This window comes from Pseudorca crassidens, chromosome 4 (assembly GCF_039906515.1).
Source record: "Pseudorca crassidens isolate mPseCra1 chromosome 4, mPseCra1.hap1, whole genome shotgun sequence".
Taxonomy (NCBI): Eukaryota; Metazoa; Chordata; class Mammalia; order Artiodactyla; family Delphinidae; genus Pseudorca; species Pseudorca crassidens.
In genome coordinates, this window is record NC_090299.1 from 107,470,794 (window position 1) to 107,498,409 (window position 27,616).

The 27,616-nt window shown below is 39.9% G+C and overlaps 1 long non-coding RNA gene across 1 annotated transcript in view; it reads right to left on the reverse strand.

Moving 5' to 3' along the window:
- Positions 1-366: 366 nt before the first annotated feature.
- Positions 367-27,616, reverse strand: part of LOC137223812 (uncharacterized) — a 30,377-nt gene continuing 3,127 nt past the window's right edge. Inside the window, exons 3-5 of the long non-coding RNA XR_010943075.1 lie at positions 10,870-10,950; positions 5,073-5,214; positions 367-933 (exon numbers count right to left, since the gene is read on the reverse strand). This is a non-coding gene — a long non-coding RNA (uncharacterized lncRNA). The remainder of the gene's footprint in view (positions 934-5,072; positions 5,215-10,869; positions 10,951-27,616) is intronic.

Below are 27,616 nucleotides of genomic sequence, written 5' to 3' on the forward strand. Positions count from 1 at the left end.
GCATGTGGGATCTTCCCGGACAGGGGCACAAACCCGTGTCCCCTGCATCGGCAGGCGGACTCTCAACCACTGCGCCACCAGGGAAGCCCAGGGAACAACTTCTTAAAAGTTAAAATTTTATTTGAAGTTAGAACACTTCAAGAAAGGTCTAACTTTGAAAAGCAAATTCTCTGTCCCTGATTTTCTGTAACTCCCGCTCTAAATACTCCATCCACCACATCTTAAAGATCATTATGACAATAGAACATGACCTTGCGTTATATACAAAAGGGTACGTTTAAAGCGAATATTTCTGCATTGAGTCCTATCTCCCAGTGAATGTTATTTTGAGAATGTTTTACTTAGACAAAAGCACCAAAACATAAAAACAGCCAATGAGTATTTATTGAAATCCTTCCTAAAACATGACTGACAGAAGAGGAAGAACTGCTTAATAACTAAAAAAAATGTAATATTCACTTAACCATAGTCCGCTATGCACATTCATATTTAAAGTCAGATAAGGTAATAGTCAGATGAATAAGTCAGTGTGTCTTTGCACATGTGTTTAAGAAGCACACACACACAGGTTAATGTATGCCAGTCAGATTTCATTTCTTTTTCTCTGAAAATGACTAAGTAGCAATGTTCGTTACGCCCCAGCCAGGAATTTAGCAGAATTTATGGGGTAGAAGATCCATAAGGGGATCTATTTCCAACCAGAGCTGGAGGATTAGTTGAATTCCTGTTTGTCAATCTAAGGGCAATGGCGTTAATACCTGTATGAGTGAAAATCATAAACAACTCCTGTAAGAGCCATCAAAGTTTTGTTGACCGATTGGTTAAATGAGAAAAGAGGTTAACCATCTCATTAAGAGAACTGAAAAGCGTTGATTGAGCCAGCAGGGAGCTCTGAAAACAATTTTCCTCTTCTTGGAGCTGCCACCTGGTGCCCTGAGAATAGACAAAAGTGGCATGTTAACCATGTATGTGGAAATTGTGTCCAAATATATTAAGCAAACAACCGTGAAATGTAAAGCCCCTTGAAAGGGACACCTAGCTGGTTTGGGCTCACCACACAGCTGCTCTCAGGACACAAGGGCAGCTGCTCCTAGCTCCATCCTGTGAGATCCCTTTAGCCTTCTCTTTCTGGGCAAATCCCCCAATGAAGCAAGCAAAGCAGTCTATTTATACCTGTTCAATGCACAAAGAAAAATCTCAAAGCTACGTCTTAAAAATGCTGTAAGAAATGGACTGTGTCCAATTATAAAATAGAACCCTGGTTATGGCACAGAGATTTAAATTGTATCTTCTTCCACTGCCCCACCACCAACTCTTAGAAGCAAAATATAAGCCTTAGAACAAATTAATGAGTCTTTAGGGCCATGCAAGAAATATCATGCTTTTTGTCTCAGCCACAAGACCCGTTAGCAAACTTGGAGTGGCAGCTGCGTGCTCAAGCTTCCTGGATTATCACTTATCCCAAGAACAGTGAAACAATTGTTCATGACCTTTTGCACCAGTATTCTATAGGAACGTGTTTACTGGACAAAGTTTCAGGTGAGATATCTTAAAGGACTGGTTACTTTGAAAAAAGTTGGATACTCTACTATGCATGTAGCCATACTTATATAACATTTATGATGTTGGGGTTTTTTTACCTTCTGCTTCCAAAAATATTACACGTTCATGCCTTTGAAAGGAGGAAGTATACAGAAAACCAAAACCAGGATCATGGAACTTTACTTGTTTTCTAATTGGTTTTGTTCACTTTGTAAGACATCATAAACATTTTCCCATGTCATTAAATGTTCCTCTAAAGTATGAGCGCACCATGGAATGCAACACTCTAATTTTAACAATACTTGTTTTTGAATATTTGGGTTAGTTCCAAATTTGCTATTATAAATTACACTTTGAGGAACATGCTTATACATAAATCTGTCTGCATGCCTTTATTTGAGATATATTTTTTAAAGTGGTGGTCAAAACACTGTAAGTATTTTTAAAGACTTTGATAAGTGTGGTCAAATTCAGACAGCCCCTCTGATTTATGTACAAGAGAAAGTGAAAATAAATAATCCTGTGGAGTATTTCCTGGCAATAGCTGACCACAAAATGGCCACGCCTTTGCTTTGATAGAATTCTTTTACTGCAAGGGCAATTGGTTGATCCTTCTTGACCACCAGATGTCAGTCTAAAACAGAGCAAACTAAACTAGCCTAAGGAGGAGAAAGGGGAATCCACTCTTAGGCTTAAATACTTGGTACCATGCTAAAGAGCCTGGGCTTTATAAAATAAACAAACAAAAACAACGAATATCATTCATTAGATCAAGCAAAAAGACATTGGAGGACCAGGTTTCTTTCAATGGACCTCAGGTTTAGGAGCTGTAATCTGCTTTGCTTTGTATTTCCCTAAAACCCTCTTCACACACTGGCCTCACAGCTGAATCTTTTCGGAAGTATTAGTTTCCTTGGAAGCAGTAAAATGTTTCATGTCAACCCATGAACTTATTCACTAGCTCACAATGAGACACATCTCCTGGGATAAAATGAAATGCTTTAATTAGATGTTTTGAGTTTATTTATGTAGTAGCTAAACAGGGAGTTATCACCAAGCAAGGTAGAGTGGCCCTCCGTGTGGACTCCTGACATCCATTTCAGTGAACACTTTCTGATTTCCTTTTCCTGTCTCTGAGAAAAGGACGGGCCACACTCTAATGCATTTGGAGTTTCCAAAGATATGGTAGAGCTGTTCTCAAGCACTATAACTGACACCGTGATGTCACCGCTGGCACCAGCCAAATGCAGTAGGAGATTCTAGTTTGATGGGCAAGTGCAACTACCTGAGCAAAAGATACATAAAAAGGAAAAAAACCGCAAGGGTACCTCACAGTATGCCAACACTATGAAAATGAAACGAGGCTTTAGTCTAAATTACGTGAAGGAAATTAAAAGGATTTATTATTGAGATTGGTGTTTTTACATAAAAAATATGCACGAAGATGGGACTTCCCTAGCGGTCCAGTGGTTAGGACTGAGCACTTTCACTGCCGTGGCCCTAGTTCAATCCCTGGTGGGGAAGTAAGATCCCGCATGCCATGGCAGTGCGGCCAAAAAAAAAATACAAAGAATAGATGGCCCACTATTTGAGGATAAGAACACTAACATCTGTTGAATAATAATAATAAACCCTTCATACAAGCAAAAGAGGTGTTTAAAAAAAAGCAAAGATAAAGGAAAAGTCCAGAATCTATATTCAAATAACTAAATTGTACAAAATGAGATGTGCATTAAGCCCAAGTATTTTAGATGATGCTTGGGTAATGCAGCTAGCAGGAAAAAAATAAATGCAGCTTCTCTTAGCCTACATTCATAGAAATGCAGTGAATGTGCTGTTAAAGGAAACGTCTACCTCACTAACCAGAATACACATGGAGTGTTTTGCTCAGGTCAGAGGGGAGATAACAAACTGGACTCCATCTTCAGGGGGGAGAACAGAACCAGAGTCTCAAAACCATGTCCTTTCAACAAAGAATGAAAGTTTCCCTGAAGAGAAGTCTTAGGTGACAGTGTGATAGCGCTCCTCAAATACTGAATGACTGTCATTTTTAAAAGGCAATGGAATTTATCTCATCCTCTCAAGTTCACAGAACTAAAATCAATGAGTGAAAGTCACGGCGAGATTGATTTGGAGACACAGCCAGAGCTTACAGCTCTACAGTGCACTGCAAATGGATGTCGATTGAGAGGATGACGTGAGGCCATGGTCTCACTCAGTGCACCTTTATCTTCACACAATGATGCCAACAGGGCAGCAAGCCCTGCATCCACCATATGAACTGCCCAGAAGGGACATCCTGATAACAGTGCCTCAAGTGGGTGCCTCTAGCCGCTGTACTATCCCGAGCCTCATTGCTTCTAGCCTGGACTATAGTAACAGCCTCCCTATAAAATGTGTCCATAAATCCTTCACATTTCTCCCTTCAAAAGATGGAACCCAGGGCTTCCCTGGTGGCGCAGTGGTTGAGAGTCCGCCTGCTGATGCAGGGGACGCGGGTTCGTGCCCCGGTCCGGGAAGATCCCACATGCCGCGGAGCGACTGGGCCCGTGAGCCATGGCCACTGAGCCTGCGTGTCCGGAGCCTGTGCTCCGCAACAGGAGAGGCCACAACAGTGAGAGGCCCGCGTACTGCAAAAAAAAAAAAAGATGGAACCCGATTCCACTGCCTTCCAATGTAGACGGGACTCAGTGACAGTCTCATTTCTGTTGAATAGAAAACAGAGGAAGTGACGATATGTGACCAGGTCATTAAGTCATCATTACGCTTTAGTAGTGATATCTCCTAGATGCCTGGCTCTAGAGGAGGTCAGTCGCCATGCCATGGAAACCCTCAAGCTGACGCTATGGATTGGTCTAAGAGACATGGAACCGATGCCTCTGGTAAGTAGTTGGCAAGGACCTGAAACCTCCCGACAGAGACCACACGAGTTTTCTTAAAATGGATCCTCCAGGCCCAGTCAACATCTTGACTGCAACCTCATGAGAGACTCTGAACTAGACCCACCCAGCTAAGCCGCTCAGGACTTTCTGACCCACAAAAACCATGAGATAATAAATGTTTGCTGTTTTAAGTTACAGCAAGTTTTGGGGGTAATTTTCTGTGAGCAATAAGTGTCTAACACAAGATCTATCTCCCTCTCACACCTCAAGCTCACCCTTTCTTCTAGGTCAAACCACAATCTCCACCAAGGTAGCAGTAAGCCCATTCCCCAACTGGTCTCATCATATATTTACCCCCTCTATCCAATCCATTAATGCCTAAGTGATCATTTTAAAGTAGAACTCTGATCCGACTAATTCCGTATTTACACTGAAAGTGGCCCCCCATTCCTTGTAATATACAGTTTACAATGTCTAACAAGGGCCCTTATGACCTGGCTTTTACCTTCTCCAGCCGCTCAGTTATCACTCTCCAACCACACGTGTTGCCAGGTGTGTCCTACTTCCTGGCTATATTAGCTTACTAGGGCTGCTATAACAAAGTAACACAGACAGCATGATTTAAACAGCAGGAATTTATTTGCTCACAGTTCTGCAGGCTAGAAGTCCAAGATCAAGGTGTTGACAAGGTTGGTTTGTCCTGAGGCCTCTCTCCTTGGCTGACAGATGGCCATCTTCTCCTTGTGTCCTCACACAGTCTTCTCCGTGCCTTCATATCACTGGCGTCTCTCTGTTTGTCCAAATTTTCTCTTCTTATAAAGACTCCCATGACTGGATTAGGACTCACCCTAAGGGCCTCATTTTAACTCAATCCCTCTTTAAATACCTTATCTCCAAATACAGTCACATTCTGAGGTACTGGAGGTTAGGGCTTCAACATATGAATTTGGGGGGACACAATTCAACTCATAACAATGACTTTCACTCTGTCTCCTCTGTTGGAAATGGCTTTGCTATCGGGAGCAGTGAATACGGATGCAGAGTACGCAGTGAGGGAAGAGGAATGGGTGGGGAAAATTAGGAGAGGAAACACCGACAGTAGGAGACATGGAGATCAATAGATCTCAGGTAAATACTGCCTACCTCACAAATTTGCTAAAAAAAATTTATTCAAGCATGGATAGTTTCTATCCTCAATTGCAGAAAAGGGTTTGATATCACAATCTCAAAGGCAAATGAAACAATAGAACATAAAACACGCAGGGAAGCAGCTTCTCCTACCAGAATGGGATTACAGCACAGAGGTCAGAACGTTAGGCCATAAGCCTGAGAAATGAAACACGAAATACCACACAAAATATATAAATACATACTTTCATGGTCAGTGTCAAATTCAAATTGGCTTTGATGAAGTAAGTCTGCTGAAATGACTTAAGTAGACAGAAAGGAGAATTTTGCACACTTCCAAAGAGAAAATCGAAATGCAAGTGGATGTTAACTATTAACAAACAGACAAACAAATAAATGTAATTTAGTGTTTCAGGGGTATTTCTCACCTCTTAATCAACTGATATTCTGGAAAGAAAACTAATTCAAATATGCCTGCCTGCTCAGGCATAAACAAAAACAAGTCCTTATATGTATTAACCTTGAATTACAAACACTACTCAACTAATGAAAATAAATGCATGTCATTATTCTCACTAATAGCAAATGCATGTTGCTGCCCAAAAGTTACTCATCAGTGCTCTTATTTTCATCAATGTTTGCTAATATCTAAGCATTGATCACAGCAATTATACTACACCTGACACTGGAATAAATCTTAACAGACTACAAGGTGCTTTCACATACATTATGTCTATAAAAGCTCACAATAGATGGGAAAAACCCTGTGGCTTAAATGCACACATTAGCACAAGAGATAAGAGCTCAAAAATATTCATATAAAACTGGGAGTCACAAAGTTCAAACAACTTGCCCAAAGTGACACGGATGATAATCAGTGGAATCAATATTTAAGCCTCACGTTTTAAATTTTAAACTCAGTGTGATTTTCTACTCCTCTAAACAGGAGTTCATTCATACATTCCTACAACTGCATGCCAGGCTTTCTAGGTGCTGTGGCCACACAGATGCACAAGCGTCAGTCCCTGCCCTCCATCTCATTAGAATCTAGAAGGGAAAGTCAGACATGTAAATAAGAAAATGTAACCAAGTGTCAAGAAGCTTTGACGTAAGGATACGGAAGGAGCACGAGAGAGTAGACATTTCTCCCTGAAGAATGGTGAAGGGGTGAGGAATGTCTTCATAAAAGGAGAGTTTCAGATGAGTAGATGATCATCAAATGATGACAGAGGATATATTACCAAAGGCATATATGTGTGAAACAGATTGACTATTCTTTTCACTGAACACCACAAGTAATTTGATACACCTAGAGCATAGGGTATGCAGAGATGGGAGGGACAGCAAGACGTAAGGCCTGAGAAGGAGGCAAGGACTTTGTTATGTGTAGCCTTATTTCAAGCATGGGCATAATTTGTATTGATAGGTACTGTAACAGTGATTTAGAGGTTGGAGGATGGATCACTGGGCTGTAAGACAGGAGGAAGGTACATCAGTTAGGCCTATTTCTCTAGAGAAGGCAAAAGATAATGAGCTAAGCAAAGGGAGCAGTGGAAAAAAAGGAAGGAAATTCAGCTGTAAGAACTTAAAATGTGCTGATCATTCAGTGGTGAGATAGGATGATACAGGACCCATTTTCACCAAGGTAGAAAAGTAAGGAGGAAAAGCAGATGATAAATTGAACTTTGAACAAGTTGAGTTTAAGATGCCTGTGGAATGCTAGTAATCAATTTCTGGTAGGCAGTTTAACATAATAATAAGAACTTAAGGGAGAGATGGGTAAAGATTTGAGTCACGCTGAAAATGTGGGAGTAGCTGAGATTGCCCAGAGAGGATGTAGAGAACCAGCAGAGAAGGAGGCTAAGAACAGAGCTCCAGGGAGATGAAACATGCAAAATACATGTAAAGATCGCAGCACTATTTACAATAGCCAAGGCATGGAAGCAACCTAAGTGTCCATCAACAGATGAATGGATACAGAAGATGTGGTATATATCTATATCTATATATATTGATATATATAAAAGTAGATATAGAATAGATATATATAATGGAATATTAGCCATAAAAAGAATCAAATAATGCCATCTGCAGCAACACAGATGGACTTGGAGATTATCATGCCAGGTGAAGTAAGTTAGACAGAGAAAGACAAACTGTTATATGTTATCACTTATATGTGGGATCTAAGATATGATACAAATGAACTTATTTACAAAACAGAAACAGACTCACAGGCATGGAAAACAGACTTATGGTTGCCAAAGGGGAAGGGGGTGAGGGAGATAAACTGGGAGTATCGTATTAACGGATACACACTACCATATACAAAATAGATGAACAATAGGATTTTCTGTATAGCACAGGGAACTATATTCAATATCTTGTAATAAACTATAATGGAAAAGAATGTTTTAAAAAAGAATATAGATATAGGCATACATATGTATAACCAAATTATTTTGCTATACACCGGAAACTACTACAATATTGTAAATCAGCTACACTTCAATTTAGAAACATTGTCACAGAGTGCCAGACATGACCCAAAGGAACACCTTGGAGAAGGGGGTTCTGAGCTGCGCTAGTTCTACACTACTTGCAAACTGACTTTGGAAAGGTCTTATAACATTTTATTTAAAAATTATAATTATTCAAAAAGTAAAACCATATTTCAATTTAAAAAATGAACAAAATACATGTAAGGAAGAGAAGTAAAGGGCAGAAAGAAAAAAAATCAGAGAGGAGGAGAGTCAAGAGAGAGTCACATCTCAGAAGCCATGGGATTAGAAAATGTCTATGTCAAATGCTTGAAATAAGATGGGAACTTTAAAAAGTCGGTTGGACTCGGCACTTTGGAGGTCAATAGAAATTACCACAGAATCTTACTCGATGATCAAGGTGCTGACTATAATAAGTTTAAGAGTGATTAATAGGAGAAGAGATGAAGACAAGTAAAGGCTATTACTCCAAGAAGTTTATCAGAAAAATTAGAAGACAGAGAAGAGTGGTAGCTGGAGAAGAATGTGTGTATGCAGGAAATGATGGATTTAGTTACTTTTCAGTGGAAGAGACTTGAACATGTTTATAGCTAAAAAAGAAGATAATAGCAAGGGAAAGGGTGGAAATTGGACAACAGAGGGAGTAATCCAAGCAGCAGAGTCCGGGGGAGGCTAGAGGAAATAAGATAAAGAGCCTGTATTAAGGAATCAACTTTGAACAAGCCAAAGGGGACTAGGGAACTCGAAGGAAAGTCGAGACCAGTAGAGTAAGCGAAAAGAAAATTGAGGCTATTCACAATAATAACCACAGTTTTCCTAGGGACAGAGAGTGGGTGGCAGGAGAGTAAATGAAGAAAACCATAGTAGTTTGGAATTTCAATGACGAACAGAAGAGGGAGCTGATCAGAGATGTGCACAAGTATTTCTAAATAATCCTAGAGACTCTTTTGGTTGGAGACCATGGATTAGCAGTGGTTCCAGTTTAGAGGATGAGAGGTTTCCTCCAGGAGCTCCCACCAGGCCTGGATGTGGTTAACAGAGAAGGTAGGTGATGGGATCATCTAAGGTTGGAGATTAGCAAAGCAGATGCTACGAACACATATATGCTGAGGATATTAGAGGGTTGGTAAGAAAATGGCTAAACCTGCTGTGGTGGACAATACAGGGATGTTCACTCAACACCAATTCCCAGCCTTCTTCTCCCTTGTCTTTCTCTCCTAGTGAGACTGGAAAGCTAAATACTTTACTTCCCAGTTTTTATTTCAGCTGAAGTTGACCTCATGATCCAGTTCTGACCTCATAATCCAGTTCTGCCTCATGATAAAAACCTAAGGCAGCTCTTGCTTTCTTGATAAAAAGGACCAGATGTGGACAGTGTGGCCATTTCTCACTTCCTTCCACTTCCTGCCCTGAATGTGGAGCAGTCCTAGAGGTACAGCAGCTATCTGTTAAGTGTGAGGCAACACACACGAGAATCAAAGCCAACAAGCTAAGGGTGGTGATGAGGAAAGAAGGAAAGTGCCTGGACCCATGATGATGTTACAGAGCATGTTATAGGTTGAATTGTGTCCCTCAAAATTCATATATTGAAGTCCTAATTCCCAGTACCTCACAAAGTGACTTTATTTAAAGATAGGGATTTTACAGAGGTAAGTCAAAACGAGGTCAGTAGGGTGAGCCTTAATCCAAAATGCCTGGTGTTCTCATAAAAAGAGAAACAGCACATGAAGATGAAAGGTGAAATCAGGAGAGGCTTCTACAAAGTCAAAGAATGCCAAAGATTGCCTGCAAACCACCAGAAAATAGGAGAGAGACATGGAACAGATTCTTCCTCACGAACCTCAGGAAAAACCCACCCTGCTGTCACCTTGATCTTGGATTTCTGGCCTCCAAAACTGTTAGTCAATAAATTTCTATTAAGTCACTCAGTTTGCGGTACTTTGCTATGGCAGCCCTAGAAAATGAATACAGAGTGCCTAAAATCCCTGTGGTAACCTTCTACCTCTAAATTCTCTATTGCATGAGAAAAGTAAGCACCTACTTATTTAAACTAAACCACTGGTTGAATTTTCTCTTTCCTATAGTGGAATGCAATCTTAACTAAGAAATGTAGAAGGGGAAGAAAATTGTCATAAAGGGAGGTGAAAACTGGGATGAAATGGTTGAGTCAAGGATTTCAATGAGGTCAAAGATGGAGTGTGTATTTGGAGGTTAGAGTAAAATAGACTTTAGAATTTCAGAAGTGGAACAGTTGCACAGAGCCAGATCATAGGTGTGCCCATGGGTATAGGTTTCTGCAGTCTAGATGATAGTTATGGAAGGTAAGGACATCAGGGAACAGTGAAGTCACAGTGGTGGATTACTGATGCCATGGATGCCGAAGTCATTCATCATGGGATTTGAGGAGATAACATGGAAAGACAGAGACCACAAAGAAAGACCAGGTGTTGAGTAGACGTGAACGACACCAAGGAAGGTGATAAAATCTGAAGATAGGAGCTTCAGGAGAGGGAAAGACTTTGCTCAAAGGATGAAAAGCAATGGTTTAGGAGTTATGATAGTCTGATAACTGGTAGAATTCTAACATCATCTCCAGGCTTCACGGTAGATGAAATATGGGAAATAGAATCCATCCAGCACAAGAAAGCTACAAATCAAATATAAGTTTGAACTTGAATGATAAATATACCCTAAAATGTTATCACCTGAATTAGTCAAATAATTAATGCCAAATAAAATTTAAGAGCTTAAATTATCTGAGAAAGTGAGTTTCAAATTTGGAAGTGGCTTTATAGGTGTTTAGTTCAAGCTCATACCAGTGCAAGGGTCCTCATCCTTGAATTTCATTTCAAGTTGAAGGTATATCCATGACCTCAGAGTTTTCCTTGATTATGTGCCTGTAGGTGAGGAAATAGAGAGAATGAATATTTAACGACACATTGTTCCAAATATGTTGATTCAGCAGATTATTTTTAAATACACCCCGTTTAAACTCTTTTTTTCCTTCAGATTCCAGTACAAAGAGGCCTTTTTCCAAAGAAAGAGCGCTTGTAACTATACACATACACTGACAAATTGCATACAGAAAGCCTCAGAAAATATGTTAGAATATCAGAGTGCCAGCATTCCACAATTTGCAAAAGACAGTAATAAATACATTAACTACACTCAATTTTTCAAAATCATTTCACTCCATTTTTTGAACTACTACCATTGTCCCTCAGGAGAAAAATAAAGAAAAAAATTACACCTCCAAAGTGATGTGCTTTTTCCCTGGTCTTCCAGAAATCTACCAGACCCAGAACTGTAAAAAGAATAACATTCTCTTTGTATGGGGGAAAGCTATAGACTTATAACTCAATCAGTCTGAGCAAAGTACATTACTATTTTTTCTCCCCTCTCCCTCTTCTATTAAAAACTTAAAAGCAAAATGATCTGAAAAGTGCTTACTGATGGGAGGAGAGGCCTTTCTGGATTTAGCAATTTGTCAGGCTGACATTTACTGCCTGCTGCATACCAGCTCGCGAAATTTTGTGGAGAGCTAGACTGTGTGTGACAGACCCCTCTGGCTAGTAGTTGGAGAGCTTGTAAACACAGGTATGCATTTGGATTGGGTTTGTGAAGAATGAAAAATAAGTACTGATTAAGTGATGCAAATTATATGGTGGAGAAGCATAGCATACCTGAGGCTGTAAATGTCTCAATGTTTAATAAATGAGAAAGGCTCACTGTAAAGGACTCCCAGGAATAACTCAGTTTGTGAAGCCCCCCTGACTCCCCTCGAAGTATAGAGAGTTACTGTGAGAAGGCAAATAGCTCTGTACACAGACAGTAATCAGTCTCTACAAAAAGTCCATTTTCTTTTTCTGGGGTCGAAAAAATTAAATTATCCTAGAGGTGATATTGTTTCAGAAGTACGTGGCTCTTAAATGAAATAAAGCTGCTGAGATATACAAAGCCACACAACTCTCTTTACTTTTCCATACTTGCACTTGGCTTACCAGGTCCCAATTTTCATTGCAAATAGAACCGCTTGATGATACTATTTCAACTTAATTCTTGGGGTTTACTACTCAGGCTCTTTGGGTTCATTTCTCTTCAATTCAGGGTTTACTCCCTCCCTTACTCCCAGCTGGCGTCTGGATTTAGGGAAATTGATATAGCATCCCTGCACTAGCTGATGGGTAGGTGGGATGCATTGAGTCTGTGTGCTGTCCTCTGTTCTATTAAAAAAAAAAAAACTGATTCTGACACTTGTTACAATGGTAAGGAAGATTTTATTCGACTGTTGAAGTAGGGGTTTGCAATAGGGAAGAGAAATTGGAGTCTACTGCCAATACAGCCAGGACAAGTGGAGACTTATAGCCAAGGGGCAGAATGAAGGGGTCAGTGGATAGAAGATTACTCCGACAAGATATCGAGGGGAGGGGAATTCTTGCTAAACTGACCTAACAAGATTCTTGCTAAAGGTTGGCCAAGGACTTATCCATAAAGGCAGGGGATGAGGAACTTGATCAGATGTCATAGGTGGGAGATGACTTAGCAGGACTCTTTGCTAAGACTCGGCCAGGCAAGCCAAAGACAGGACAGGACCAAGGTCAAGGCCAACTCTGCGGGCTTGGAGAAGCCTGAGTAAATTGTGAGTTGTGTTGAAACCGAGGTTTGTTATTCTTGGCACAGTTTTCTGCTTGAAGGTCATACAAGAAGAGGTTAGAGATAGGAAAGCAGGTTAGTAAAACTACCTGCATAAAGATCACTGTGAAGCTATGAAACTGAATGAAATTGTCCTCAAACAGAGGGTAAAAGAAAAACTTTGTGGAACACTTTTATTTAAGGAGTAAATGGCAAAAGACAAGTTAGAAAGAGCAGCAGTGAGATAAAGATCACAGGAGCTATAGAAACTAGTGGAGAAGATCGTTCGGAGAGAGAAGACCAAATTGTAACTGTCCTTATAGTTCATTTCCTATCTTCTTAGGGACAGAGAAGACGAAATCAGGTCATTCGCTGAAATTGAGAGATAGTGTTGCTATGGACATCTCGGGGGGAAAGTTTAAAAAAGGATAATAGAGGAATGAAAAAATTGCTAGACTGTAGGGAGGAGAGAGCAGAAATTAGAGCATGAAGCTACAGGACATCAAAGGAGAATGCTTCTTGTTGACTCCCCTAAAGGTCACCAGGAAAAGGTCTTTATCAAGCAAAGCTAAGTTTATTAGACTTCAGTAAGAGAGAAGAGCACCTTGATAGAGCATTAGTAGCATCTTGGAAGAGGGATGTCAAGTCAGAGGAGGATGCTTGTAGGATTTAGAACCTGACTGAATGATGTTTAGGCAGGTCTTGCCAACCACGAAGCTGGTTGGGCTTATGCAGAGTTATGACATCATAATTTTAGAGTAATGTGCACAGGGAGGCAAGGGTCTTGAAGGGAACCTTTTTTTTTTTTTTTTTGCGGTACGCGGGCCTCTCACTGCTGTGGCCTCTCCCGTTGCAGAGCACAGGCTCCGGACGCGCAGGCTCAGCGGCCATGGCTCACGGGCCCAGCCGCTCCGCGGCATGTGGGATCTTCCCGGACCGGGGCACGAACCCGTGTCCCCTGCATCGGCAGGCGGACTCTCAACCACTGCGCCACCAGGGAAGCTCTTGAAAGGAATCTTGATGATCAACTTGTCAGTCACGTTTCTCAGGAGAAATAGTTTCCTGGAGCAAGAAGTTAAGTTATTTTGTGCTTGCTTTCAGTATTATTTAACATAGGGACAGGAAAGTCTACCCAGTTATTATTTAGCACAGAGACAGGACATCGTTTTAGTTTCAGCTCTCATTTCATAATTTTCTCTGGAGATAGCTAGCAAGGAGACAGAGTAAAAGGGGAAATGTGGGATTATCCAGTCCTGAGAACTGACAAGTTGTGTAAGCTCCTGGTGAGGGCGGTGGCACAGTCAAGCCTGTTAAAGAGAACATAGTCGAAATGGTGGATCATAGAGTAAGAAGGCAGGTCAAGACAGAAGAGGGACTAGAAAGACTAGAAGAGGGAAAGGAGCAGAGGTTGAAATACACAGTAGATGCAATGAGAGTGAGGATTTGAAAAGGTTAAATGATAAGAGGGTGAACTGAGAAAGAATAACAACATAGTTTAAATATGAGGGGTGAAAAAATGATATCACACTTTTACTAATTACAAGTAATAGGTTTCCCTAATTGTACTAATATTTATATAGTAACCTGGAATAAATGGTTCTCTTGTCCTTTTCCCCAGTGTTCTGACTGATACATATATTCTCATACCTTAAAACCAGTTCAAATCTCTGTGAAGCTTTTCTCCTCTCCCAAGTGTCTCCTCTGGACCATCACACCACGTTCTGCCTAGGTCTCCGCAATGATTCCTCTCACAGTATGTTGTTTACACAAGTCAGGGAAGGGAAAACTATATTGCTTTTTAAAACCAAAACTGCCTGCAGCCACTTCTGCCTCTAAGTCAGTGGCAGATTTTAGCTATAGAGAGTCTTCTATTGAATAAAATATGTTCACAGGGCTTCCCTGGTGGCGCAGTGGTTGAGAGTCCGCCTGCCGATGCAGGGGACACGGGTTCGTGCCCCGGTCCGGGAAGATCCCTCATGCCGCGGAGCGGCTGGGCCCGTGAGCCATGGCCGCTGAGCCTGCGCGTCCGGAGCCTGTGCTCCGCAACGGGAGAGGCTACAACAGTGAGAGGCCCGCGTACTGCAAAAAAATAAATAAATAAATAAATATGTTCACAGTCCATTGTGGCTGTGACCTCCAGAGTATGATTTGGAATGGTCCAGTGAAATTAAGAGAGAATGAAACTGCTTTGCATTTAAAATTAGCAGGAATTTGGGGAGGTTGGAGGCAAACAAGGGAAAAATGTAAGGGGACTAGAGAGAGAGCTAAGGAACAAGCCACCTCCATAAATAGGTGGCTGGTGGAGTGAAGTTGTCGGGTCCTGGTAGTGAATGTGGCCTAAGAGATTCTAAAAAGGGAGTAGGGTAGCATTCACATTCAGTTATCTTCTGTTTGGTTCTCTGTCACTCCATCACCCCAAACCTTTAATAAAGTTGCATGCAACTTTATTGCCTTGCATTTATCTTGCATTGCATGCAAGAATGCCTTATGTTTTGCAGGAAATTAAGGGAAAATGGCTAACTCCACATCTGGGTCTGTTCATGGCATAGAAAATAGAAAAGCCATGGAAGGCAGGACACAAAGAAAATCAAGTCATTGGAGTCTTCAGGAAATTAGAGTGAGGTGACCGTGAGAATATAAGCCCATGGAATCTAAAACAACAGCAAACAACAACAAAACTTTGCCAGAGGTGATGGGCTTCCTCTGGGATGTGCAGTAAGTGTTTGAATATTTTTTCCTAAATATCCAAGGAAAGGGGACCCCAGTTGTCATCTGGGATGCATGTATGATTATATATACATTCTGCTTTTGACACAGAGTAAGCGGTCAGTATGGATTTGTTAAGTACATGGATAAAAATTCATGGATAAAAAACCAATTCTATTTTATTAGGGCAAGAAGATCAGATACTGTCTTGCTGGTGTGAGAAGTCATCAAAAAGTAGGAGAGCATATATATATATATATATATATATATATATATATATATATATATATTTTTTTTTTTTTTTTTTTTTTTTTTGCCTCAAAGGAAGCAAATTTTCAGCCTGATGAGAACGTACAATTTAACACATAGAGGCCATTTGGTGATCTTTTTTTTTTTTTTTTTTTTTTTTTTGGTGGTATGCAGGCCTGTCATTGTTGTGGCCTCTCCCGTTGCAGAGCACAGGCTCCGGACGCACAGGCCCAGCGGCCATGGCTCACAGGGCCAGCTGCTCCGCGGCATGTGGGATCTTCCTGGACCGGGGCACAAACCCGTGTCCCCTGCATTGGCAGGCGGACTCTCAACCACTGCGCCACCAGGGAAGCCCCAGGAGAGCATATATTAAATTCCATCTTCAAAGACCGATAAAAGGAAAGTGGCTGTACTACCCTTGAAAAAATATGAATAATATTTACATGTCATGTACACCCTTGAAAAATATGAATAATAAAGCTGGGAGAGTAACATGCAGTTACTAAGAGAAGGTAAAACATAAGGGGAAATGAAATCCTTACAAAGGATTATAGGAGTGAGCAAAGATTATCAGAAAGAAATAATGGCCAGGTTGACAAGCTTAACCTCAAAAGTACAGTGTGTTTTTTATTCTTATGTCATCTCAGTAAGGCAGACAATAGCAACACCTATACAAGAGCAAACCAGAGGCACACACACAAAATTGTGCTGGTCTGTAACATTCCGCCAGTCAGTGATATTGTCCAAGCCCAGTTTCCTACTCTAACGCTGACAGTGAGAAAAACCAAGAGTGCAAAAGAAAGACCACTTTTAAAAACTGGAAGATCCTCCGCCAACCTTCCTGTAGTGTTAAGCCCTGTTTGTATTTCATTTCACTACCCGTCTCTCTGCGGAAAGACCCACACCTGGCACACACCTGCTGTTGTTTTTAACGTTAACCTTTTGGACAATTTTAGATAACACTGGAGGCATTCTAGGAAATTAAGAATCACTATAATAGCAGTAAGTTGTGATTTAAAAATAACGTAATAGTGACTTGCATTTCAGACACCTAATCATTTTTTCCATAGCATCGTGATAGAGTCTAAAGCGGTAAATTGTGCTTCAAAAAAGTAGATTTACAGCCACATTTATAATATTAAAGCACTTTTCAGACTAAAGCAGATAAATGAAGATTAAGGCAAGAGGTTTTTTTTTTCTTTATTTATAGAATCAAGGCAAGGAGAATAAATTCAAGATGATAGAAATTGTTGTGGATGGAGTTGAGGTGTGAGGATTATTTCAAGCCATAAAATCACTCCACATAAATATGTAACTCCAGTGCCAGCTTTCTTTACATAGTAGAGAGAAACAGACTAGATTTAAAAGTCAAAAGCTGTTAATTGTCTTGTTGTACTGTTAGGAGTCGACCTAGCATACAACACACAGTATATAAAAGCTTGCCGTACAGATTACTTTATGGAATAATATGGTACTGAAATAATTATTAGAATATTTAATGGCAAAGTACAAAATCTTTATTCTCCTCTCCTGGAAAAATCCACAGTGCTCTCACTTCTCATTTTTGAAAAAGGATTTCTAATACTTGATACCAGATGACTTTTGCCAAGTGCTTTTAGAATCTGGATAAGGTTGTTCTGAGACACAAAGCACTGAACTTCTTTTTTCCCCTTTCTTTTCTTATTGTAAAAAATAAGGACTCCATTCAGCCCATCATGTCATTTTACAAAGCCAACCAAATCACTTATTTTATTCCCCTTCATATTTTCCAGAAGATTTCTAGGCAATTTTTCAGAAACCACTTTTCCTTCATTTTAAGAAAGAACCTTCCCTTACTATCCCTCACGGTTACCTTTCATGTCTGAGACTGACTTTATAATTTTACTATCCTTATGCCCAGCATTATAGATATCCTAAAACAAAGCTAAGTCATTGACCAGAAGACTGCTGAAATCAGGACAAACAAGGCTATTTATTCACAGTTTATAATGGCAAGGAAGTCAGCCACCATCACTTGCATTTAGCAGAGACTCAAAGATGAACAAGGAAGTGAGAAAGCTTGATAGTGGAGATCAGGGGGGAAGCTTCAAGCATGATCTGATTGGAGGCTGATGGCACTGAGAAGCTGAAGAAGGGAAAACTAAAAGCAGGGCGTCATTGAGCCCCATAGAGCATTTCAGCCATCGCGAACTTCAGTTATCAAGGGATAATATTATAAAAGTCTTATCTGTTATTTTACACCACAGGGGAAATTCTATGGACGTTGCCATAATTGCTGCTCACATTTTCAGTCATCACAACAAATAAGATACATGTCCACCATTAAAATGAAATAAAACAAAAGCAGGGCATCAAATGTAATTGGTTTGGGGAGCCTATTTGGCTTTTTCTGGTTGGTCTTGAGCTGGAAGCAAAGGCAAAAAATATGGAAGCTGACAGCGACTGACCATGTCCTGCCCACTGTGGTACACTTGCTGCAGAGGCAGTAGTTTGACTTCCTGCAACGGTTGCTGCAGAGAGGTTGTGGGTCAGAGTTCTATTGTCATATATGATATAGTCTGGCCACTGTTGTATATGCAGTCTCTCATCTCCCCTTTTGGTCCGTATCTTACTTGTCAGAAGGTAACCAATTTATGGAAGGCTAAAGAGCCAACTTCCATTTCTCAGAGATTGTTAGCCACCTTCACAATCAACTGCAGAGCAAGATTGTCTTGACCTTTTTATTATACAATCATGGTGATCATATGATGAGAAAGTGGCTATTCGAGGCAGAATGCAATGGACCGACATAACGAGCATTGTGATAGCAACAAGAATAATTAACAGTTCCTGTAACATGCTTGAACCAGGAGTTCCAATCATTGAACCAGGAATTCCAATCACTCAACCCAGGCCAAGAACCAATTTCATAAACCATGAGAATCAACCTTAGAGAAAACAGTATCTTTTTCATTATGGTGACGTATAACCTGTTCAGCCATGTTCTGTCACTGATACGAGTAGAGCAAGAATTAGCAATGGCAAAGACGCCACCATGACTAGTGAACAAGAAATCTAGAGCAATGCAACTGTTCATCACTATGCATGGGAATGTGTTGAGACTAATCTGTATTCCATCTAAAACAGAGGTGGTAGCATTAATACCTCTGCCAAAGCTAGTGATAAGTTTCTTACAGTCTTTTCCAGTTGTATGATTCCCACAGGTGGGAATCATACTGCTCTGATGGTTTGCATAAACAATGAGTCAGTAATTCTCCCAGGTAGAATACCTGAATAATCAAGGGTGGCATCGTTTTAGAGTTTGTGTCTGAATCAGGATTTCCAGCCTTGAGGATTTATAGAATTAAGGTCTCTTTGTACAGACAAATCTCAGAGTACTACTCCTAAGGTTTATGAGGTGTTGGTCTGAGGCAAACAGGATCAGGCATTCTGGACACAAAGGAAGTGGGATCTGGTAGAGGTATACGGAAAGCCAGGGAAAGAGGAGTAGTTCATGGCAGAACCAAGACTTTACATTTGTTGTTTCACATATTTGTATCTGTTAGTCTCTTACAGGTAGCAAGTATTTGGTCCACCACCCTTCATAGGTTATTAAGTTCAAATTTAGAATAACCTTGGTTATCATCAGTAGGTTGTGACTTTGTTATGTCCCTCTCTTCTAGAAAAAAAGAAAAAATTATTACAGGTTGATTTGTTTAAGGTCATTTGTCCACCCTTTGCCTCTCCTTCTTATGACAAGTAACAGTATTAGAGAACACAAAAAGGAAGTCCAAAGAGAGCAGAAAAGGATGAAAAGGAATGGCTTGATTCTACCAAGGATGCCAAACAAGTGGAAACCAATAACAAAACCTGAGTATTAAACTGTGAATAAACAGCCAAGGAATGCAACACAAAGAGAGCATAGTTCAGACCAGGTGCTGACTTTCCATGTCAGCATGAATCTGACAAGTCATGAGCAGCAAGCACAAGGGACCTCTGTGGGTACCGCACCAGGTTGAAGGCTGGGGTTCATAGCATTGAGCAGTGCACACTGCATCTCGGTGGGATCTCAAAGAAAACATGAGTAAACAAAGACCACCCAAATAAGAACCAACATAGGCTGTTTGTTCGAAGTTTGCTATAGCAAGGGAGTCAACACCATCACTTGTGTTTTGGGACAGACTGAAAGATGGGCAAGGGAATATGAAAGTTTTATAGTGGGAAAAAAAGGGATGGCTTCAGGTATATGTTTGGAAGTTGCTGGATGGGGAAACCGGAAGGAGGCTACCTAGAAGCGAGGCCTCTTATATGATTGGTTTGGGGAGTGTGTTGGCTTTCTTTGGTTGGTCTTGTGTTGGAAACAAGAGAGAAAAATAGGGAACTTGACAGCAAGTGACCAAGTCTTGACCATTCTAGACTGGTTCCTACAGAGGTTGTGGGTCAGAGTTCTGTTGTCGTATGTGTTCTGGCCATTGGTCATTGGTACATTCGTTCTCTTGGAGCCAAAGTATCTATTTTCCTTTCATAAAAAAATTTACTGTTACACAGTGTCTTTGTCTGTTCAAGCTGTTATAACAGAATACCATAGACTGGTGGCTTATAAACAGCAGAAATTTCTTTCTCAGAGTTCTGGAGGCTGGGAAGTTCAAATTAAAGTATCAGCAGACTTGATATCTGGTGAGGGCTTGTGTCCTGGTTCATAGATGGCCATCTTCTCACTGTGTCTTCACAGGGGAGGAGAGGGGTCCCTTTTACAAAAGCACAAATCCCAAGCATGAGGGCTCCACCCTCATGGCCTAATCACTTCCAAAAGGCTCCACCTCCAAATACCATAACATTAGGCATTAGGATTGAACATATGATATGGGGGGAACACAAACTTGCACTCTATAGCACACAGATGTAATCTTTAGGCAGAGAGGACATTTTGTTAAGAGCATTAGTTAAAGTGAGAATAAGACAGGATTTTTTAAAGAAAGATCTTCATCTTTGAGATGCTCTTTTCTAGTTATTCCAGTAAAAACCAGGCTGGCTGGCCTTTAAGACTATAAGTAATCACGTTCATCTAACATGATATTCATTAAATTAAGCTCTTGATTTTTAAACCTCTTGTTATGCTTGCCAAAACTTGGGGTAACCAAAGCAAAAATAATTCAAAAATATATAATAAAACCTGATTAACTGATTTCTTCAATTCAGAATGTGTTATACTTCAGATAAGAAAAATACTGAAGTTATTTACTAACAAAGATGTATTTTGCTAAATAAATTATTATGTATACCTAAGAGTCAAAAATATCTCCTTTTCTTTTTTATATTTTTCCAGTTCTATTGAAATACATAAGTTAAAGGTATACACAACAGTGATTTGATATATGTATATATTGCCAAATGATTACCACAATAAGTCTAGTTAACATCCATCACCTCACATAGTTACATTTTTCTTTCTTATGAGGAGAACTTTTAGGCTCTCCTCTCAGCAACTTTCAAATATGCCTATGGTATTATTAACCATAGTCATCATGCTGTACATTACAACCTCTGAACTTACATATCGTATAACTGGAAGATTTTACCTTTTGACTACCTTTACCCATATTCCCAACCCTTACCTCACATCTGGCAATCACCAATCTGTTCTCTGTTTCTCTTAGTTTGAGGTTTTTAGATACCATGTATAGGAGAGACCATACAGTATTTGTCTTTCTCTGTCTTACTTATTTCACCTATAATAATGCCTTTAAGGTCCATCCATGTTGTCACAACTGGCAGGATTTCCTTCTTTCTCATGGCTGAATAATATTCATTTATTTATTAAATATATTAAATAATATCTAATATATCCATTGTTTATATATACCACATTTTTTGAACACTTAGGTTGTTTCCATATCTTGGCTATTATAAATAATTCTGCAGTAAGTACAGGGATGTAGATGTTTCTTCAATATAGTACTTTTTTTAAATTTAATTAATTAATTTAGTTTTGGCTGCGTTGGGTCTTCGTTGCTGCATGTGGGTTTTTCTCTAGCTGTGGCTAGCGGGGGCTACTCTTCATTGCAGTGCGCGGGCTTCTCATTGCGGTGGCTTCTCTCGTTGCAGAGCACGGGATCTAGGCACGTGGCCTTCAGTAGTTGTGGCACGCAGGCTCAGTAGTTGTGGCTCGTGGGCGCTGGAGTGCAGGCTCAGTTGTTGTGATGCACGGGCTTAGTTGCTCCGTGGCATGTGGGATCTTCCCAGACAAGGGCTCTAACCCATGTCTCCTGAATTGGCAGGCAGATTCTTAACCACTGTGCCACCAGGGAAGTCCAAGAATATTTTCAAGGAACCTAAAAAAAACATCAATTCAGTACAACCTGAAATGGAATCTACCAAGATGTGTTACAATTGATGGTGGTAAAAGTATGTGTAGAGCACAAAAAAGGCCTTATTGGACGAATTCACAAATATTGTGAAAAAGTAAGGTATTTAAAGCCCAGGTTATTCATTGTATTTTTCATTACAAATATTTGTGGACATATTCAAATTTATCATGTATTATTAAACCTTTAGTATCAATGGTGAACCTCACTTGCTTTCATGGGCTTAACAATTTTCATTTACATGAATGTTTTTCAGAAATAGAAGCTGAATATCCTGACTTGCTCTGCCACACATCAGTTCAATAACGTAGCGGTGGTATGTTTTTATTATGATTATTTTTAGCCCAGAGCTGATAATTAAATTTTTCTGAATGGGAAGAGCTATCCTCAGTCACTATTACTGAACACTGAGTGACTTTGGAAATTAGCTTTTGCTACCCTCTGCATTAGCCAATTGCTTTAGGTTGCAGGTGGCAGAAACCCAGTTTGAACTAGCTGGACCAAAAGGGGAAATTCATGAAAATGCTCACAGAGTGGGGGTGGGGGGGGAGAAGGGCAAGGATGTGGTTGAACCTTAGAGACTAGGAACTAGTGTGACTAGGGACCAAAATGCCACTGGGCATCTTTTCTCCCATTTCTACTTCTCTCCAAGAATCAAGTTTCTGTATCCTAATTCAGACCAGTTCCTTCCACATGCTGGAGTGGTCCACCAGAGTACCAGAACCCCATAACTTCATCTCAGAGCACAACTATTAGTGGTATTTTCTGGTCCCAAGTTTGAAAATCCTGGGGAAGTGCACTGAGTAGGACAAACAGAGCCTGATGTCCACCCTATACCAATCACTGAAAAAAGAGGCAGGCTCCACAGGAAGATGCAACCACTATTGGAACAATTTGCTTGGAGAAGGGAAAAGAGAATTTCTCTGAAGAAAGGGCTGCTCTGGACAGATAAAACAGTCGATGTTCTCAGCAACCTTCTTAGATGTTTTTGCTAAACCAGCAGTTCTCAAAGTGTGGTCCACAGACTCCTAGGGATCCCCAAAATCCTTTCAGGTCTGCAAAGTCAAGACTCTTTTCATAATAATACTAAGATGCTATTTACCTTTTTTATTTTTTAGTCCTTTTTTAAAATTTTTGTGGAACACAATTTTTACTTAAAAGAACAACTAAAAGACAAACTGTGGTTATTCAGACTTGGATATTTGTCAGGTATTTTTTCTGGGATGTTAGATGTCACTTCAAGGAAAGCAACCAAGCTTTCAAGTGAAAATTAGAATTTTGCCAAACTTGCATCTTCTACCACTAACTTGATAGCTTCCCAATATTTAAAGACTTTTTTGATGATATGAGTGGAGATGTTAACAAGTATAGTTTTTGATGTTGTATAATGAAATGTGTTGAAATTCGGAAGATCTGCGTAACTCAGTGAACCAATATTTTCTATATGATCAATGCATGATGTTACAAAATCACACATGGGTAAAAGACACATCCAAAGTGCAAAATAGACCAATGGATTTTAATGGAACAGAATATGAAAATTTTATTGAGATGCTTTCAGATTCCACCTTGCTACTAACTTTTAAGAAACCACTGTTTATTGAGTTTTGTTGCAATATGAAAGAACAAAACGCGCAATTACCTGAAAGGGCCCTTGAACAAATAGTTTTCAGAGTTCTAATTTTAGAAGTGCAAAGCGGTCCTGAGACCAAAATGTTTGATAAATGCTGCTCTAAACTATGTAAAAGTAGACTTCTAGGGACAAGCAATATTGTCAATGCCTCTGAGTGGTAAGGAATCGCTAATGCTACACTGACAATTGGGAAGATTTTACTATTAATACTCATTTTGTAATCATCATCATAACCATTCTTACCAAATATAACAAGTAAACATTTATTAAGGCTCTGCTCTGTCTAGGGTCTGTTCTAAATGTTTTCCATGCATTAATTAAGTAATTAATAATATAAGGATTATATTCAGTAATCCTCTGAAGTAAGGTGTAATGATTATCACGGTCTTCACTTCATAGAGGGGAAAACTGAGATTTAGAGAAGTTAATGAGGATTAGAGGCCACGCAATCAGCAAGTCTTAGGCTTCCAACTACTCCACTCTCAGTTAAGAAAGTCCCACCAGCACTGCTCTGTACTTTTACAGAAGATATCCATGAGGCAAGGCAAGAGGCTGGGCCCAGTTCTCTATAGCCACACTGCCCGTTATGATAGCTGCTAGCCATGTTTTGTTACTGAGTATTCAAAATGTACCTAGTCTGAATTGAGATGTTGTATAAATGTAGAATAAACATTGGATTTTGAAGACTTGCAATAAGAAAAAGAATGTAAAATATCCTATTAATGTTTTGCTATTCATTACATGCTGAAATGATAAATATTTTAGATACATCAAGTTAAATAATCATAGCATTAAAATTAAATTCACTTGTTTCTTTCTCCTTTTTCAAAATATGACTTTTAGAAATTTTAAAATTACATATATGATTTGTATTTTACTTCTATTGGACAATGCAAATCTACAGTATCAACTCAATCAAGTTTAAAAAGCAGTTTCATTATGTGCCTCACCTCCAAGAGGCCAGTTTCTTCCTTCCTGAAATATTTTAAGGGTCTCCTCCTTAATTAAAATAAAAATTAGTGACATGTGGTTTAGTGTCCTCAAAGCGCTCCAAACAAGTTTATTTAAATCAGGGAAACAATTATGTTTCATCATGTGCTTTTAAAATTGCCTTTGTTCAAACAAATATTTCTTGGCAAAGTTCCAAATTTCCTGTTTTTCTCATATTGCATCACTGCCTTTAATCTTTTTTACCATTAATATTTTTAAAAGGAAATTGGAGTTAAGAGAGAAGCAAAGTTATGTAATTAAGTATATAGCAAAAGCCAGGGAGATATTTTTGCAGTGCAACTTGGGAAGAGAAATAAAACCAAGACAAAATATATCAGGGTCTTGAAACTGCTGCACTCCTGCCTTTGGGGATGAGGGGTTGGGGGAGGAGCTGTCAGAGATAGTTTAGAGCTTTCCCCTGCAACTCAGATGTAGCAGGAGTGGAAATGCCCAGGGGAGAATCCAAGTTTCGTAACCTTTTATATGAAGAAATAGCTACAGCAGGCATTAATGTTTTCTCCTTGTACTTTAGATCCCCAAATGAGTTTTAAATGTACCTCAAAGTTTCTCCTCTAATAATAGCTAACATTTACTGGCACCTAGAACATGACAAGCCTTTCACATATGTAATCCACTTAATCTTCCCAATGAAGCCAGGAAGAAACTGAGGCATAGAGATACCAAGTAATGTCAGTTAGTAGATGGAAGAGGGGGGATTGGAAGCCAGCCTATGGGGACCATGGAATAGACATCAGAACTCAGCCTCTAACCACTGCACAGACTGCCTTACTTACCCAGCTCTCTCAACCGAGTTATTTTGTCTCTCCTAGGCCATGATGAATCCAAGAGTCCAGAGCTAACACTTCCATATTACCTAAAATGTATTACCCGACTTTATCTATAAATTATGATAAATTTAGGATGTCGAAAGTTAAGTCAACCAAGGGCAATATTTTAAAAATATTGAACGTCTGCAACCCTAGCAATTCATTTAATCACTGATCAAAAAAAGAGTGGGAGTCAGTAAAAGGCAGGTTTATCTTAGATTTTATCCCAGTGGAGCATTATGAAAGAACCAAGAAATCTCTGAAGAAACTGGCTTTTGCTATAAGGCATGACTAAAAAGTTACATGCAAATTCCATCCCTGACCCCAATGAGGAGTGCAAGTCCCCCTGCCATAATATCTTAGCATCTTTTGGTTTCCTTCATACTTACACTTTTGTTAAGTATCTCTCAGTCTCTTTATTTGCAAAATTGGGATAAATTTTTACAGAGTGTAGAGTTTACAGATTACACAAAATGCTTGAAACAATCCCTAACAGAACATAGAACAGAAGCTCAATACGTGTTAGTGGGTATTATTATTTATAGCATTTCACATAATAAAGTATTGCATATATTTTGAACTCTTTTTTATTCAATTTATTTTAACAAACAACTATAAAACAGTTCACCCGTTTCTCCCATCCCCCACCACTTTAACATAATAAATTATTGCATATATTTTGGGGATCATTCAATGTTTGACTCCTCACTACTAGAATATAAGCTTCCTGATGGCAGGGACAATTAACCACTGTGGCATACATCACAACCATGAAGAATGTGCTTCCTTGCTTTCTTGAAGTTATGCATGGCCACTGACTTCCTTTAACCAGTAAAGGTGCGGAATCGTCACTTCTGGACTTCCCTCGTGGCGCAGTGGTTAACAGTCCGCCTGCCAATGCAGGGGACACGGGTTCAAGCCCTGGTCCGGGAAGATCCCACATGCTGCGGAGCAACTAAGCCCGTGTGCCACAACTACTGAGCCTGCGCTCTCGAGCCTGCTAGACACAACTATGGAGCCCGCATGCCACAACTACTGAAGCCCGCGCGCCTAGAGCCCATGCTCTGCAACAAGAGAAGCCACTGCAGGGCTTCCCTGGTGGCGCAGTGGTTGAGAATCTGCCTGCCAATGCAGGGGACATGGGTTCGAGCCCTGGTCTGGGAAGATTCCACATGCCGCAGAGCAACTAGGCCCGTGAGCCACAACTACTGAGCCTGCGGGTCTGGAGCCTGTGCTCCACAACAAGAGAGGCCACAATAGTGAGAGGCCCGCACAGTGCAATGAAGAGTGGCCCCCGCTTGCCGCAGCTAGAGAAAGCCCTCGCACAGAAACGAAGACCCAACACAGCCAAAAAATAAAATAAAATAAAATAAAATAAAAGTATTTAAAAAAAAAAAAAGAGAAGCCACTGCAACGAGAAGCCTGTGCACCGCAACAAAGAGTAGCCCCTACTCGACACAACCAGAGAAAGCCCGCGTGTAGTAACAAAGGCCCAACGCAGCCAAAAGTAAGATTAATTAATTTTAAAAAGGAAAGACTCGTCACTTCCAGGTGGAAGACATAAATGCTGCACATAACTCTCCTCTTCTTTCTTTCCTGAGTATAGAAGCAGTTTCTGATATGGAGTATAACACCGAATCCTGATGTAGAAGATATCTACTCTGGGGAGTAGCCTGGATCCAAAGCAGATGACGATAAGCGAGAAGTAAACCTTTATTGCTTAAGCCTCTGAGACTTTGGGGTGGTTTATTACAGCAGCAGAACCTACCTACCTTGACTGTTACAACCTGTCTCATTCCCACAGCCTAGTATAAGGTCTGGCACCTAGTAAGTGATCAAATATGTTTTCACTAAATTAATAAATCAAAAGTTTTAATTGTTAATAAAAATGAATTATTTTAGTTAAAGAAATTATTTTCAACTCTATTCTGTATACAACGAAAAGCTTTGGAGATTTTAACTGATTCATACGTGGGAGTCACAATCCTTTGGGTACAAAACTATCATCTTAGATATCAAAGCCTGTCACACATGCTTTACACTACTAAGGGACTCCATTAATGTCTGTTGAGTTTCAACTGAACAATTTTTTTTCTGTGAAGTGTTTTTGAAAATCTTTATTTCTGTCATAGGGTCACTTACTTAAATGGCCCCATCTAAAGGCACCAGTGCCTTACAGAAT